Raw genomic sequence first — 17904 nt, 5'->3', positions numbered from 1 at the left:
TGAAACTGGCAATTGATAAAGGAGGAAAACCAGAGACAAGTAAGTCATGTGTGCGCCATCTGTGATGTTACAGTTACGGTTTGTGAACAGTTCGACACGCAGACGACACTACCAGCTTGTCTAGCCACTGTCCTTGGCCATAAGGTTGACAGATGACCCCTGGGTGCAGGGTTACCAATCTGTAGGGGTCAGACAGATGGAAGAACTGGCAGAGCTTAAGCTGAGGGGAGCAAGAGCACAAGGCAAGAGCAGATTATTGATAAATTAACACAAATATATTTAGTTTAAATTTAAGATGAGCATATTCACACTTAGTGAAGTCTAAAACAAACATAGTTATATTATAGTCATTTTCAAAGATTTGTTTGGATATAAATGCTATTTTACGCTCGCAAAAATTTTGAGTTAATGTGTCATTTCAGTCAAACCACTGTGTGAAGCTTTCAAAGAGCAGTAATGAGGATTAGGTATGGAAAACAAACAATACCAAATAAAGGCACACAAAGGTGCCTCTTACAAATTAACTTCATATTACATGTGGGTTTCACGTTACTGTAAATCTATCTAACTTAATAATTACTAATTAGTTTGCTAACTGATGCACACAGAGACATGCCACTATGTGCGATTTTGCCCCTACATTTCTGACACAATTATTTCTGACATAATTTTGATGCATCCTTTAGTTGCCAGGGTCCTAAATTGTCTGCTGGTGGATTTTGTCTCACAGGTTGATCCAGGACCACCACTTTTGATTGACAAGCAGTGATTTCATCATGCTTCTCTCACTGTTGTCATCATCTGTCTGCACAGCCATTATACGGAGGTTGGGGTGGTGAAGGGTATTGTGGCAGCAAACAGAGCTGACAGTGTTAACAGAGTGACAGTGATGTAGCTAAGCAACTGAAAAAGCTGATATGAATCCTATATTGCAAACGTGAAATCAAATCATTTGAAAATGCACCAAGGTAAACGTGAAGTGATCCCATGCAATTTGTTTATATACAGTATTATCTATTTATGTGCATCTGTTTATCTATCTACTGCTGTAATCACAGTTTTTTTTTTAAAATTGTAGACTAAAGCAGGTATTTTAAGCCTAAATACAATCTTTTTCATACTCTAAGCACTTTTGTGCCTAAACCTGACCAGACCTTAAGCACAGGTTGAGAACTGAAACGTAACGACACATTAAGTTGAAATGTAAAGACATTTAAAACATGTCCATTGTTTGCAGAAGCATGCAGTGTTGACATGAACTCTGGCAGCTGGTTGAACATTAACATCCATCCATCCGTTTTCTATTATGCTGCTTATCTGTGACGGTCGCGGGAAAGCTGGAGCCTATCCCAGATGACTGCGGGCGAGGAGCGGGGTACACCCAGGACACATAAAGACTGACAACCACACACGCACGCACTCACAGCTACGGGCAAATGTAGGGTAGTAAATTAACCTAATGTGCACGTTTTTGGGATTGTAGGAGGAAGCCGGAGTACCTGGAGAAAACCCACGCAGGCACAGGGAGAACATGCAAACTCCCTGGAACGCTCTTGTTGTGAGGTGACAGCGCTAACCGCTGCACCACCGTGCTGCCCTGAACTTTAATATGAGAAAGGTACACTTGGGACCATTTGGTCTTTTAGGATCAAAATGCCCTTGCATAGTGCAGAGACGTAAGGTTTTTACAGTCGGACTTTCAAAATCTGTTAACATGGACACATCCTGGCTGCTGCACATTTCACTGCTGTGTTACTGGGTGCTTTGAAAGCTCTCTTGTTGCTGCAAGCCTAGCATCAGCCCAGGTACCATCTGGTCGGATCTGCTTTTATATGCTGGGGAGGGGGGATCAATATACTCCTTGGTTAGTAGCTGGTACTCAGCCAGCACAGAAAGTCCATGAAAGAAAATATATTCCCTGCTGAAATCAAAAGTTATACATTTTCTTGGGGAAAAAAAAACACACTGATGAAAAAAATCTGTTTTTGTTTTGAAAGCACTTGTCTTTATATATGATGTGGTTTAAATAAAAAAAAAAGTCTCACCAGCTCTCAGCACCATATTTAGGTCTCAGGGATCAGAGCTTTATTTGTCTGTGTTTGGAGGCATGATGGGGTTTCAATAAACCTACCGCCATTCTGCCCTCACTGATATCACAGCTACAGTGCTCTCCTTCTCTCTCCATTTACCCAACTGTAGATGAATTAGGCTCATATATCGACTTCCATCAAACTCCCTTCACTGCTTGTTCCAAATTTACAGCTAAGAGGCTGCGTCAGTCACAGGACAAACACAGCCAGGCAGAGGAGAAACTTAGAAAAAAAGAAATTTAGTGCAAAAAAACAAGTGTGCAAAACAGCTTCAAAATTAAAAAGTTATAAACTAACAGTTTTAAAGTAAACACTGTGGAATATACTGCTATACAGGCTATACACATATCAGCATAGCAGTGGAGGTGACGATTTTGGGTAAGTATTATAAGTATTATACAGCATAGTACCTCCGTTTAGATTAATTTCAATAAATCTACTTTTGTTTTTTTACGATATTAAACAATAAAAGTTGTTTCATTCCTGATGCAGCAGTCATTTTAATTGAGTGAATGTTTCAAAACCAGATGTTTGATTTTGGAGAGAAATTTCTTCCTTGTGACAGATAAATACCCAGATGTAGTTTTAATCATATATGCATCATATATGTTGAAACCCTGATTTCAAAAAAGCTGGAATGCTGTTTGATAAATGTAATTAAAAAGTGAGTAGTCATTTGCAAACAAACTGCGTTCCCGACAACTATTTTTACAAAGCGATCCACAGCCAATGAACTTTATACAATCGTATGTTTAACGGAGAGCTCAACCTCAACCCATCCTTGCTTGTGAATGGCTGAGCCTTTTGAAAATACACAATCATCATACTGTCACCTGCTACCAATGAACCCGTTTATCTGTGGAATATCCTAAAATGATCTTTTTTTTTTTTTTTTTTTTTTTTGTTAACAGTCCACAACTGTCCCATGCTTTTGTTGTCTCCATTATGTCTCTTTCTCTTCCCTTTGACCACTGAGGAAAATTATAGTGAAGACTGAAAGCTGTATTACATTTTCGGCAGCACCCTAAAAAAATAAGTAAATATTTGGAGTAATTGTAGACAAGGTAGATTGTCATTAAATTACAGTTAGTGCTTTATAAGATTGTTTGTAATAATGGATGGGCTTTTTGTTAGTGTGTTAGTATTATTTGCTCACTACTATTTATAAAGGCAAACTAAAAGAGTGGCAGTTTGTGGTCTACAGTGTGCAAGAAAAATACTGGACAATCCAACTCTGAACAAGTCAAGTCATTTAATTGCTGCAACACTTCCAAGTGAATTCATGGCAGAAAAGCACACTGTAATTGAAGTAAAATTCTATAACGATTAAAGTTGACAGTAAATTGCCCTACTCATCCACTTTTGTGTCTGAGGAACTTTCCTTTCTCTCTTTTTATTTTTTACCCCTGATGTTCCTTAGGAGACAGGAACAAATGGCTAGAGAGGAGAAGGGTAAGATAAAACACTCTTCCTGTGTCCTCTAATGCTGGACTGAGGCCAGAATGGACTGCAGTGATTGGATAATAAAGATAGTCAGTATCCAATAGAAGAGGCCACATTGCCAACAAGCCTTGTCAAAGAATCAAGGGTGACCTCAAATTAATTGCTGCTGAGCTGGACATGGGTCAACGGGGGGTTTTTGTAATCTATGAGCATGGGTGTGTGTGCTTCTTTATCGACACCATGCGCTATCACTCTCCATTGTTTGCTCTCCCCAGCTACAGTTTCTAATAGCAAATAAACAAGTTTGAAATTAAATAAACAAGCGCTTCAACAACCATTCCCAAAGGACAAATTCTCCACTGTTATTAGAAAAATGAGCATCACTTTCAGGCTCTGATAAACTAATTAAACAGGTGTTTCGTCTCTGTTACCTGAGGGGCTACTGGGAAAAACAAGAGATGGAAAGAGAGAACAGAAAGACAAACAGATCAGGAGGAGATAAAATCTGATTCTCGCTCAGCTTTGTGAATGTTCCTCAGGGTCTGAATGTTTGGCCTATGAGAGGCACTGGAGCGAGGGATGACAGAGAGGAATGATGGAGAGAAAGCACAGAGAAGGCCTCTGGGAGGATGTGATGATAGAAAGAATTCACCATCCATAAAATTAATTATTGAAAACATGGGCAAATCATATTATTGTGGATGTAACTGAGGAATGGAGAAGATAAACAGGCTCTTTCAGCTTTAATGTCAGAGAAGAAACCTCAGTGGCTTACGGGTGAAAAATATCTGGAAAGAGAGAGAGGGAGAGAGAGAGAGAGAGAGAGAGAGAGAGAGAGAGAGAGAGAGAGAGAGAGAGGCCATTGACTATCGTGTACAAACTGAATATTCATCACCACCACAAAACCCCACAGCAGCACATGCACACTCACACTTTATTGTGAAAAGCCCTAAAAGAGGATGTTTTGTGAAGCTGTGGCTGGCAGCAAAGCATTTTTTTTAAAAAGGAACACTATGAAAGCAAATAATCAAACAGTCTTTGAAGACAACTTCAAAGCAAGGAAGCAAAGATGCATTTAAGGACAATATGCAAAAATAAGAGAACATTCATGTCAAGTGAAAGCTGCTAATTGACACAATCTAAATGAAGTTATACATAACCCGATCTGCTCAAAATATCTTTTCAATCCTTACCATCACCGTGGAGAAGCGAGAGAGCAGAAATAAAATCAGAATATGTATGAAACTGGCTAGTTTGAAGGGAACGAACATACACACACACACACACACACACACACACACACACACACACACACACACACAGTAAAATACACATGATGTTGATGCAGATACTGGAATCTCCGGCTGTGCCCACCCTTCCAAAGAAAGAACAGTTTTGAACAAACTGAAACTTTCAAATAATGACAGGGCTAGAGGGACAGACAGTAGATCAACTAAGGTAAGACAGTTCATCCCGAGGGGACCAAGAAAGTCTTTATCAAATTTCAAGGTAATCCATTCAATAGACGTTAGGACATTTCACTGAAAACCATAAATGTCAATCTCATGGTTGCACCACAGGAAAGGCCAGGGGATCTAAGTCATTAGGATCTAAGTCATTAGGATTCATCCTCTGGGAACCATGAATGTCTCTAGACAATTGTATGCAAACCCATCCAATAGCTGTTGCTTTTAAAGCAGGAGATTTTCTTCTTCTTTTTGAATTAGATTATAACTCACAAAATTTCAGCAAGTTCGCCATGGCAGGGTTACGGTTTGCAGCTATGCAGAAAGGGACATTTTTATTTTATTTATTCAAGATTTTTTTTTCGATTGTCAAATGTCAAGTAGTCTGTTTTCTTTTGCTTTAAAATAATATCCCCAAGGCTCTTAACTGACCATGCACATTGCCGCCGGGCAAGGGGTTTGTGTCAGGCTGATCTTTAGTCAATTTCTGGAGAGGTCACAGAGAAAACTCATGCTTGCCTTTCTCTCTGTTTCTCTCTTTTTCTCTCTCTCTCTCTCACACACACAATGATGGATCTGGCCTCTTGCCTCACCTTCTGTGTCAGGGATAATTAAATGTTTTTGCACTGTCCTGGACGAAAGCATTCATTAATCTGCAGATGATGGTTGTGTGTGTGTGTGTGTGTGTGTGTGTGTGTGTGTGTGTGTGTGTGAATGAGTAAGAGTAGATCAGAGCCCTGTATCTTTACCTCCGTCCACTCTCCTCTCCTATTATTATCCACTCATATTCCCCATTTTAGTGTCACTGAGAAAATATCTAAACAGCAGCGCCTGATATGACACGTCAAAGCTCTGTTTGTCCAATAGATCATCCTAGACTAGACTCTATTCACTTCATCTAACCCCTTTCTGTTTCTACATTCTTTACACCTTTTCTGAAAGACAAAGCCCATGTGCTGAATTGAACACATTATGCCCATAGCAACACTACGACGGCACATAATGATTCACAGCACAGAGCAGGCAAGGAAAGAACAGAGAGTTCATACAATATGCAATTCAAAATGCCACATATTGTTTCATTAAAAAAAAAAAAAACTGAGTAAGATTTGCTTGTACACCCAGTACACTTAGAAATATGTGGTTTTCACAATCCACATGCCTGACATATTCACTCTTTTTCCAAAGAAATGTTCTCCCAGTCAAAAGGACGTATTTAAGGGCATGTTTTAATTTAAATCTCTCAGCTGAAGCTTTCTATGAAATAGCAACATTCCCTGAAAACTGGAAGAAACATAGCTCTACAACGCTTTATCAGAGCAGACAGTAAAATCAAGAAAAACTGTAAATAACTAATAAAACAAACCTTCACCCCGACATCTGTGCTTGAATTGACTCAAGTATGTGAGGATGTACTGAGAAAACAATGGTATTTATTCAGGCTAAGCTTTACAGCAGCACAATATGGCGGCTCTTACTGTAGATTTATCTAAGCTCGGATTACTGTATATTATCACACAGCTTAACTCCTACTGAATTAGATCAATACACATGTAATTGGTTTTGAAAGTGCCACACAAACAACGTGTTCATTTGATTACCAATTAGCTCCACATTTAGCTTTCCATTTGCCAACAACGTCATCACCTCAGCAGCTCTCTGAAGCCGAGTTCTGCACGTTGCGTAATGAGAACGCTCACTGGTTGTCACTTTAACTTGTTTATCTCTGAGGATGCTGTAAATAACTCTGTTCTGTTTCATGGATGTGTTATCTCAACAAGTTCAGGAGAGCAGACGTAAGAGCCTTTTTAAGGCACAAGGTAAATTACCCTTCTAATTCACAGCACAACAGTCTCCCTCCAAAGCGCACAGTGAAGGGAATAATCATCCATCCATCCATTTTCTATACTGCTTATCCGTAAGACCAAGAGGCGGGGTACACTCTGGACTGGTCGCCAGTCAATCACAGGGCCAACACACAAAGACAGACAACCACACACTCTCACACTCACACCTACGGGCAATGTAGAGTAGCCAATTAACCTAATGTGCATGTTTTTGGTATTGTGGGAGGAAGCCGGAGTATCCGGAGAAAACCCACGCAGGCACAGGGAGAACATGCAAACTCCACATAGAAGGACCCAGACCGGGATTCGAACGTGGAACCCTCTTGCTATGAGGCAACAGCGCTAACCACTGCACCACTGTGCCGCCCAGGGAAGAATCAATCCATTTTTAAATTACTTGTACTTATTTGACTATTTATTACACACTCTAACTCATCTATGTTTGGTTAATTATTTCTATATAAATTCTTTTATTATTTTATCTTTTTACAACATCACCCATTTAAATAGCAATTGCACCACTCTGCTATACATTTTAAACACAGATTTATCATGTATAGTCTTTGGGAGGAACTGAAGCGTATTTGTTGTTACCTTAGATGTTACCTTAATCTCAAACAAACAATACCACAGAGGATTTCAGCCCACTACACCCACAATAGCTTGTTAAATTCAGCTAAGCTGCAAGCACAAGCACCAGAACTGACAGGTATGTTACTGTTTTCTGAAGAAGGAAATCTTTACTCCATTACATTACTGCCCACTTGCTAAATCTCAAATTAGTTTCATGTTACCCAGCACTAACAGACCATGATGTTAGTACTGAAGCTAACCCTGGAAATAGCTCCATATTACTGAAGGGCCTGGCTTTGATCATCCTGTGTGCATTAGCCATGCTCTCTCTGGCTCGCACGATGAGTTGTGTGCTTGGTTATCTCTCTCTTCCATACTGACATCTCTGCACATAACCTGAGACAGGGTGGAGAACTAATTGTACTAAACACTCTTGAATTATACCCACCGTTTTATGGGATATGCAGCTGTGACAGTAGAGCAAAACAATTTAAGATCAGCATAAAGTAGTGCTACAATCTGTTGTGGAACATGAGTGCTATCAAAGCATTTATTTCTCATTAAACCTGGTAATTTAGAATGACCTGACTGTTGATCTCAATGTAGTGAGATAAACAAATCAGCAATAAGATCAATACAGCCCAACAAAACAGCATATGAAAGCTAAATCAGATTAAAATCACCTGTAACAACAACAACATGACAGTTGTAGTATCAACCAAGTTTTGGCTACATGTTGTTTACTTTCAGCACTTTTTTTTTTTTTTTTTGCCCAAACTCACCATCCTCTGCTTAGCTGTTCTAATATAAAATATACGCCTATACGCCTACCAACACCTTTAAAGCTCTCTGATTTACATGTTATTTATCTTGTTTAATCCGTAGACAAACACAAAAGAGAGCACAATGTATGAATACAGCTCCCCTGAACAACTTTTATTTTACTCACTAATCACCTCTTGACTCCAGCTCTTAATACAGAGACAATAAGTCTCTGTATCATTTCAAAAAAATATCATGTCAGTACTAATACAAATACCTTTAAAATACTTAAGTTGAAACCTTGACACACTGAACTGCCAGTTGTCCAAAACACCACCATCATCTTCAGCACATCACAGACTGTATGGGTTTTAGCTGCTGCAGTTGTGGGCCAATCACATGTTGCATGTTTGATGTCAACCATGATAGGGATGATAACTTTTTTCAGAGAAGCTAAATAACCATAACATAAGTGTCCACACAGTGTAGTATTTTTCTCTGACACAAAGCACTGGCAGGGCGCCGGGATGAAAAGCTTGCAAGGTGAGAAAAAAAGGCTATATGTACACAAGACCTAAGGCTTTTGTTCTGAAACAAAACAATACATTTATTAATCAGAACACTCATGAGAAGGCAGCGCTAGCAGAGGGCTTTTTAAAATATGTGAACGATTACCTGTCAAAATCAGCAGGGGTCAGAGTGTTTGCAGCTTGTAGCTCTCACAGCGCTGTCCATAGTTCTGTAACAGCTTAACAATACATAGCCTATGAGAGGGCATGGTGGATTTAGCTAATATTACTTCATTTTGCACAAATATTAGTAGGGACAATTAATTTCTCTCAATATAATGGTATGGGAATGTCGTCCATAAGCAAACCTATGCCCTTGGCTGCTCGCAAAACCAGACAAATAGTGATTTTTTCAAAATCTGGGTGTAAAAAGAATCAATGGGAGGTATCGTCTGGAGTAGTTACAAAACTACTTGGTACATTTTGGAGTCGTTTTTGATTGACACATTACAGCTGTGGTGTACCAATACCCAGACCAACATGTGGGTGGTATTAGGTGTCCCATCTTGGAAAATAAAGTTATGGTTTTCAGGACCCCAGTGTCACAATCCAAAGCAAATATGTTTTGATATAATATGTCTAATCTCCTGAAAGACATGCTAAAATCACAAACCAAACTCTGCGGTGCTGTGGTGCTAATTCTTTTCTAATTTTCTTGTCTGAGGGGAATATTCACTTCAGAAATCAGTCCCGAACACAAAAACACAAAGACAAGAACAAAAATACAAAGTAGACTCAGCCAAGGGAAGGCGAAGTAATGCGTTGATCCATCTAGATACAAAAACATAAATCCATCTTCTTTTCCTTCTCACACACACACACACACACACACACACACACACACTGCATTGCAATGTCCCACATGGAAGCAGGCCAATGGAGGTAGAGCCTCAGGGCAGTCAAACACTGAGGTACAGGAAGTTTGTCATGTCTGTCTGCAGGCTGTGACATTAACACCCTGGATAACCAAACTCATCCATCTCCTGTATTTATTAGCAAGCAAAGTTTCTGAGCAAGGACCGACCATTGACTCTATAAGGAGATGGATGTGTGTGTGTGTGTGTGTGTAGGCAAAAAAGTCAGTCCATCTTTGTTTTTTCTTTTGTCAATATCCTTCCTATTCATTATTCTTCTCCCCTTTGCCAGACTTCTCTTCTCCTCATTATTGGATGACTTTCTTATCTCTGAGTTATCCTCTCTGCAAGCAATCGCTCTCAAGTGCTCTCTGCAGGCCTCGTGTCTTTGTATCTCCCTCTGCTGCCCCCCGCTCCCGTGAGACCCTCCGATGCCACTGTCACTTTTACATGCTGGCATTTAGCCTGAGGGCTCCTGCTATGATCGCTAGCAACGGCTGTCTGCTCACATCCTCTGAATTGCATTTATCCCAATTTACAATGATTATTGGAGGCTCTGTTCGCTACGGGGCTCAAAGGGCAGAATCAAAACACACACACACACACATACACACATTCAATCTTCCCTCTATGTGATCTACTGTTGTGTGTATCTCCCCTTGAGAACAGCCTGTTCAGCACTGTTCACACACTGCAGTCCACTGATTCACAGCTCCATTTTGCTTTGAGCTTGTTGTTGGTTTTGGCTCTGTCTATAGTCTTGAAGTGTAAGGCAGTAACAATTCACACTACTCCATCTGCCAACAGTTACCCTTTCTGGCTGCTGGTTCCTCAGTGCCTCTTTTTTCCGTGCCATTGCTTTTCCATCCTAAACACAAATTTATCTGCTTTGCTGATATGATCGGTTTCAGCTGTTCATTAAATTAACAACACCCTGAGTGTGATTGTATTTCCTTCCTCTGCGTCTCAGCAAGCTCCAGGTATCATTGATTGTCACTTGCGTGTGTGTGTAACTGGTTAATTTGCTGCCTATGCCTAAAATTACTGTAGCATGTATTCCCATTTATGTGTTAAGACTCAACACAGCAAGCGCTCACCCCCTCTGAAAGAGCGAGATAAGAGCTGAGCCGAGGGTCGTGGATATTGAGCCACTTTTATGATGTGGCCAACAAGCCATTAAAATCTGAACAGTAAACAATGTTTAAAGAACGCCTGGAGAGCGAGCTACAAGCCCTTAGCACATTACACTGAAATGAGATATTTGTTCTTGCTCCAGCTCACACTCCATTTAATACACAGACCTGAGGTGCTCACTGTAGTTTCATGTCCTATCTGTCCCTTTTCTTATCAGTTTCTCTCTTTCAGATTCTTTAAGCTCCTCCAGGCGGACATCAAAGATGGTTATATGAGAACGTATTAAGACGCAGTGACAGAGTTAGGCGAGACTAAAGATGGACAGATGAGAAATGGGAGCAGATATACAGCATATCTTCTGAGAGACACTGGCTTAGTGAGTTGGAGAAATAGCTGATGAAATATATAACAATGACGAGCACTCTGCTGGGAAAACACAATGTCACGTCTAATCAGGCTGATTGGCAATTTGGAAGCTCCAGATTTTTGAGGCTTTGTTTGTGGCTGCTACTGCCAAACCAGAGTGCATCACAAATGACTTCTGTTTCTGCTGCCAAAACTGTTCCCATAGCAACCACTTATTCACTATGTAATCTAATTAGTCAAAAGGACAGGAGTAGTAAACACCTGAAAAATAAAAGTATGAACTTAACTTGTATTGCCTTCTCTCCGTCTTTGTCCCGTTGGTTATGTCTCTGTGCCAGTTTGACTCTCCTGTGCTCTTCTGGACTTGCTGTGATAATGGGGCACTAGCTGCCATTTGTAATCCTCCCTTTGACTCTGCTCTCGGGATAATGCATTGCAATCACAGCCTCACAAATCTGCTGGGCATGCCCATATACAAGAACCCAGAATGAAATAGCCAGAATACTGACTCTAACATTGGTCTTGCTGACAGTAAAACTGTTATCTGCTGCCAAAGACTCTTTCTCTCTTCTCATCTCTGTCTCTGTGCTCGGCCTTAAAGGCCTTTTCAGGGCTACTCTCCAAACATTACAGATGGGACCAAGCAGGAAATAATGCAGTTGCAAAACACTGGTAATAAATAAACTTTAGAGTTTGACTCTGAGCTGAAGCGGAGGACATGCGACTGGCAGCGTGGTATCAAGTTTTTCCAAAACGTGTGTCAAGAACAGACTTTGGCTTGCATGAAAGAGTGCATCAGATTGTCTGACAGCAGGTATTTCTGCCTCCTTGTAAACAAGAAAAGTCAAAGAAAATGTCAGGACATGGGTGATGTTTAAATGACTACAAGGCAGCCGCTCTCACTCCAGATTGCTGCAGTCAGTCACAAGTGGGCAGAGAGTGAAAGTGACAACCAAAGGGTGTGTGTGTGTGTGTGTGTGTTTGTTTATGAGCTTATTGTGTGTTTTATATGGACAAGAAAGACTGTGGGTGTGTGTGCTCATGTTCCTCTGCTTTGTGGATAATAATGGATAAACTTGTAAGATATTGAATTTTGCCTAAACAGTGAAACTAATTTTAAAATCTTAAAGCAAATATCAAAAAAGTTTTCCAGTGAAAGTGTTCCAACAGATCTTTACTGAAAGTAAATAAAACAAGGAAAAAAAAACTTCAGAGAAGCAATTCAGTTATTATATTATGAGACTTTGGCTAGTTTGCCAAAACACACATCTCACTAACTTTTTCTGAAACTTTCAGCTGCTGACAGTCATTGTTAATTCAGGTTTGTTCAAGTTTGGTCAACTTGGGAAGCTATTTGAGCTAATTCCATCACATTATCTTTCAAATTTCTTCAAAAGCATTCACACAAGTTTCTTGTAGTTTTAGTGACATCACCTTATTCCAAATGCAAATAACTATAAATCTAACCTTGGAGCATACTGCATTTTTTTATTTTTAATATTTTTACATTTTATTCATATGATAAATCAAGTACCTATGCTGTGGTGCCGGTAAATGTATGTTCTTGTATGTTCACAAAGTAATCCTTGTTTAACTTTGCTAACATTATGAGGCATAAAATCTTTAATGACAAGAGCCTTAGCGGATGCTGGTTTGTCCATAAATGTGGATATTAAACCTCAGGATTGTTTCATTATTACAGAATGACAGACGAGCTACAGAAAGTAGTGAACCCGAGGCTGGTTGATTCGATTACAGCTTTCTACTGTAAAGCTTTGACCTTTTCATCACACGACATAACTTCCCACTCATTTGTTCTGGGTGAGCTTTGGGCAGCGTGTTGGTGCACCATGAACACATGAAGCTCTGAACTGAGCTCAGCAGATGTCTGCTTATGCACACCCACAGGGCAAGCTGGGTATTCTGGGACACAGGCCAGTGTCACCCACACACACACCTACCTCTGTGCAGGCCTATAGAATTAAGCATAACATGTACAAAGGCCTAACAGGTTAAACATCCATCGGCAGGTCAATGGCCTGTCACCATGGAAACAAGTTTTCTGATTAATTTTATCACTGTTTCCCAGTGCTCTATTATCACATTTCTGGCCAAAGGAAAAAAGTTTGAAATATAAATTAATATTAGCATTTCTCATCTCTGGAGAGTACTGCTTCAAGAAGCTTAATGCACTGCCAAAATGAAGTACAGGCACAGTAAACTTCACAGAACAGTGCTACTATTAGTTGTAGTATTATTACTCTATTAATGGCTCTATATTATTCATTAATCTGGTCTGTATTTTCAATTTGAATATTTTGTATCCTGCCTTAAATAGTTTAATATTTTCTTAATCCTGCCAAAAGCAGAGTTCAAAATATTTGAATATGAGGAAAAGATCTCTTGCTGCTGCTGTGACATGGCTAAATTGTATTTTATGAAAAGCACAAAAAATGATGAGGTACATACAGTGAAAAGTAAGAGCATCTGTCAAAATAAAGGAAGCGTAAGTAGAGCTGGCAGGGACATTTTGTTGGTGAGTCTTTAGACTAAAGATTTCACACCGGGCAAAAGAAGCTGATGAAAGCAAAGAGAGAAGAGACGAGTCTAGAATTACACAGGGGAATGTGATAATAATATCCACACCTCTTTAATAATTAATCAAATATGTACAAAACCAACCAACAACTAATTCTCACAGTCTTTCGGTCTATGTATGCGTGTGTGTGTGTGTGTGTGTGTGTGTGTGCATTTACGTCACTGTGGTATGTTGATTCACAGTCATCCATTGTTCATCATTATGTAATTCCCATCTGATGAACTCAATATGTCAGAAACAATAAAAAAGAAGGAACAATGAACAGAAATGAAATTGAAAAGTGAAGGGGTGGTGAGACATGGCCTGAAAATACACTGTGAAGAAAAACAGGTGAAACTGATGAGAGCATATACAGAAACTGAGGGTAATGTTTGAAGAATAAACAGGGGAGAGAAAACAGTGACTGAAGTGAGGGGAGAACACATAAAGCAGAGTTGCAGGGTATGCTGTATTCTGAATTAATATATTTTGTGGGAAGCAGCACTTTATATAGGAGTCTGTTGGTTTAGTAAATTGCCTGCCTGCAAAAACTGACAGAACTTCACCTCCACGTGATGTTGAGTTTGGGACTTCTTCAGTATTAAAAAAAATAAAAGATAATTTATTTAGTCAGGTTTTTACAAATACAAAATGTGCTCAAGTTGCTACCATCCACATTATACAATACACAAATGGAGACAATAAGGGGGGTTGGTTTAGACCATAAATGTTACCAAAACAAAATGTATCCACATATGTTAAGTGAAAGCCATTCCACTCTCACTTCACCATTTCAAGGAATTAAAATACCACTATAAAGCATTGTAACCATTTCAGTCAGACGGTTACTGGCCTAAGTCCCACTTTGTTCATAATGTTCTTACAATATCACCTACATTTGTGGTTGCCAAACTGGGGTACGTGTACCCACAGGGGTACGCAAAGTGAAGTCCTATAGAGAGACAAACTTAAATAGTCTGAATAACTGAGTCACACTCCTTAAATTACAGCAGTGGGTTAATGGACTATAAAGTTTGGGAAACACTGACCTACATCACATGAACAGTGTCTACTGTACATAAGTATTCTTAGGGAGGATTCATAAAAGTATTATCAAATATGCCAAATCTTTTTTCTAGTCCAAAAACAAAAAAGGTTTCCCTTTCACATCCCCAGGCAATTATCAAAGCTACAATCAAATGTAAATTTCAGAGCTTCCAATGGATCAAAATACACAACAGAAAGTAAATTATGCTGCAACATCAATCCCTAATATGCAGAAGAGCAGTGTATATATATATATATATATATATATAAAAGAGATTCTGATGTTGTTAAACAATGTTTAGTCCCAGGAAAGCTATTCATACTAGCAAAACAAGCTGGGAAAACCATACAACAAACAAAAGACAGAAAACAATTATTTAAAATCAGGATTCAGTTGCAGGAAAAAGTCCCTTTTGTATTTGCAAATTTTTTTGCCTGCTGTCACCAAGCAAATACAGGAAAACACAGAAAACAGAAACCAGGACTACATGCAAAGTTAAATCAACAGCACAATCCTGACATGGGAATAATATTAGCATAAAGATAAGCTGGAACATATGTTGGCTTCTGTGAGCAAACTGGCCTTACAGACAGTAAGCTGTTTCTTAAGTTTTAAGCATGTTTACCAGAGCTAGGCCAGAAACTACAAATCAACTGCTGGACTTCAATAAGCTACAAGATATCTGGAAAACAGATTTACCACTCAAGCGCTTGCTGTTCAGTATCACAAACAAGTCATTTGTGATCCCACTGATTTCATTCATTACATGCTACAGAGGGAAGCATTAATCGGCAAGCGATTCATCAGGGGACTGGATATTCCCCCATCAACCTTCCTGGTGCTGATTAGTCTCCAAGGGCGACCAGCGATTCATTAGTCAAACTGAGATCAGCAGGTAGTGACTGATGCCGCTTTGCTTTCAGCTGTATTGACCCTTCCGTATTAACATTTTTCTTAAAACACAAATTCCTCAAATTCACTCACTTCTTGTTATTACCTCTACAATCTTAAGTGTTTCTCATCCATCAGCAGTCTGAATGTGCTCTTCAGGTAAAACAAAGTTTCTTCAGCAACAAGTCAGCACTGTGATCTTGTTCAGCAAAGGCATTCATACATTTTCCATATGATGTCACCACACTGAGTGATTCACATTCAAAACTCTGTCATGCTGACATTGGCTGGAGTCAGAAGGTGAAGGTAACATTGATGCGAGTGATGCCTTCGAGAGCCACTTAGGTGAAAATGGGACCCACTTAAAGCAGTTTAGACACAGACCAGATAATTTGATTGATTCCCCTTATTTAGTCACTGTGTAATTGTATCACTATCCATTCTTTCCAGATATGTTATTTGTGTAGGAGTAACTGCATTGTGCACAGTGATGCTGGCAGCTCTGCAGCAAGGGAGCTGTCGTACTGCAGCTGAAGCGTTCTGCTGCAGCAGAACAGCCAAGACTAAAAGAAGATTGAGAAAAAAAATGTTTTTTATGCACTTTTAAAGTCTAATTGGCACATATCTCCTCTATGCTTCAACTACTTTGAATGTCCCTGTAAAGAAAAACACACGTCACGAGGATAAAGTCATCCCAGCTTGGTCCTCTCAAGATGTTGCAGTGACTCACACGTACAAAGTGTACTGTGTGATATGGGCAACGTAAGAACCTCGAGAAGTTTTAGAAAAGGAAATGGTTTTCAGGGAGCATTTAAAGATTTTTTTCCATTTTTGTTAAATGTTTAAAGAAACATATGAAATGATTTCAACTGCGAGCATCATGTATTTTATTTTTGTAGCCCCTGCCATCAATTTTGTTGGTCACAATGACATTGTAGTCATCAAAGTACTGACTGAAATCTTTTGCCAAAAGTAGGTTCAAAGGGGAAACAAACATGAACAGTAATAGTAGTAAGCATCTCATCTCCTGGGAAACAAAACCATTATCTAACCTTTTTTTTGCTTGTACATCATTGTTTTAGCACCCAAATCAGGCTTCTGCACATGTGCTGCTCCTGAATTTTGTCAGTAGATTTCTAAATTCTGATGTATTTAGTCCAGGCTAAGAGAACGAAGCTCTGTTTACTTTTTTTATGTAGCCCTCATTGAGAAACCATAGAGTAACTGTACGATTTGATGCAGCGAGGCGAGGCTGTTCTCATTAGGCTCAGTATCCATGAGGAGCTGGCCCAGATAAACCTGCTCAGCAAGTCTTTCCCTGAAGAGTTACAGTTACTGTGCTAGATATGCAAAACCAAGCCAGCACAGAACAGAGCATACTTGGTGGTAGAAAGATTTAATGTCTGTTGTGCTGTTCAGAGAGCTGCAGTCCAATCGACATCCCCCCTCCCCTCCCCCAAACGTATGCATCTGTGTGTGTGCGCATATGTGTGAAACAATGTGAGTGTGGGTGAGAGTAAGTGAATGTTTGTAATAATTGAGTTTAGTCAAGAGTTACTAGGGGTCTAAGAGCATTACACACTTGAGCGTGATTGATGAAGTGGACTTGGCACTGTCGCCATAGTAAGTCCATAAGCAGTGCGTAACTGTGAAAAGCAGCCGCAAATGGAAACACACACACACACACACACAGAGAAACACACACACACACATTTGTATTTAAAGAGATGATTGGATTTTTGGCAACAGCTCACTGAACAGCACAATTAGTTCGGTTGCTGTAAACTGTACCATTAGAAAACTAAGAGTGAAGGATGACTCCTTTAAAGTAAAAGCAAGTAATATAAATAAGCATATTAAATTGACAGCGCTAATCACTGCACTGCACTCTTAAATCATAATGAAGATGTTTTGCACTACTTCTATCGCCTCATGAGATACAGTTATCCATTGATTAATATTTTATTTATTATGTTTATTATATTGCCTGAATATGATTTATTGCCTTTAAAGCAAAAAGGCTGCACTTTAAACTTGTTACAGTGTAAAATCCAGCATTATTTAATGTTTTAGAATCTTTTGTAATATTTTATTTAATGTTACATGTTTGATTCTTGCTTCAGTTTGTCTTTTGCCTTAAACAGGTTGTGACAGGATGAAGGTCATAACTTTACTCAATGAGACACAGAGTTTTTGAACTCAATTTATAATGTTTCCTACTGTTTAATCTCTTAATCCCACCTTCATGCTTCTCTATACATATTCACATTCAACAGGGACATG

General features: G+C 39.3%; 1 protein-coding gene across 3 annotated transcripts in view; it reads right to left on the bottom strand.

Moving 5' to 3' along the window:
• The window catches only part of spock1 (SPARC (osteonectin), cwcv and kazal like domains proteoglycan 1), a 91970-nt gene that overhangs the window by 27682 nt on the left and 46384 nt on the right, over nt 1-17904 (bottom strand). The window lies entirely within an intron of this gene.

Source organism: Scatophagus argus, chromosome 12, assembly GCF_020382885.2.
Source record: "Scatophagus argus isolate fScaArg1 chromosome 12, fScaArg1.pri, whole genome shotgun sequence".
Taxonomy (NCBI): domain Eukaryota; kingdom Metazoa; phylum Chordata; class Actinopteri; family Scatophagidae; genus Scatophagus; species Scatophagus argus.
This window is presented reverse-complemented; position numbering and strand designations above follow the sequence as displayed.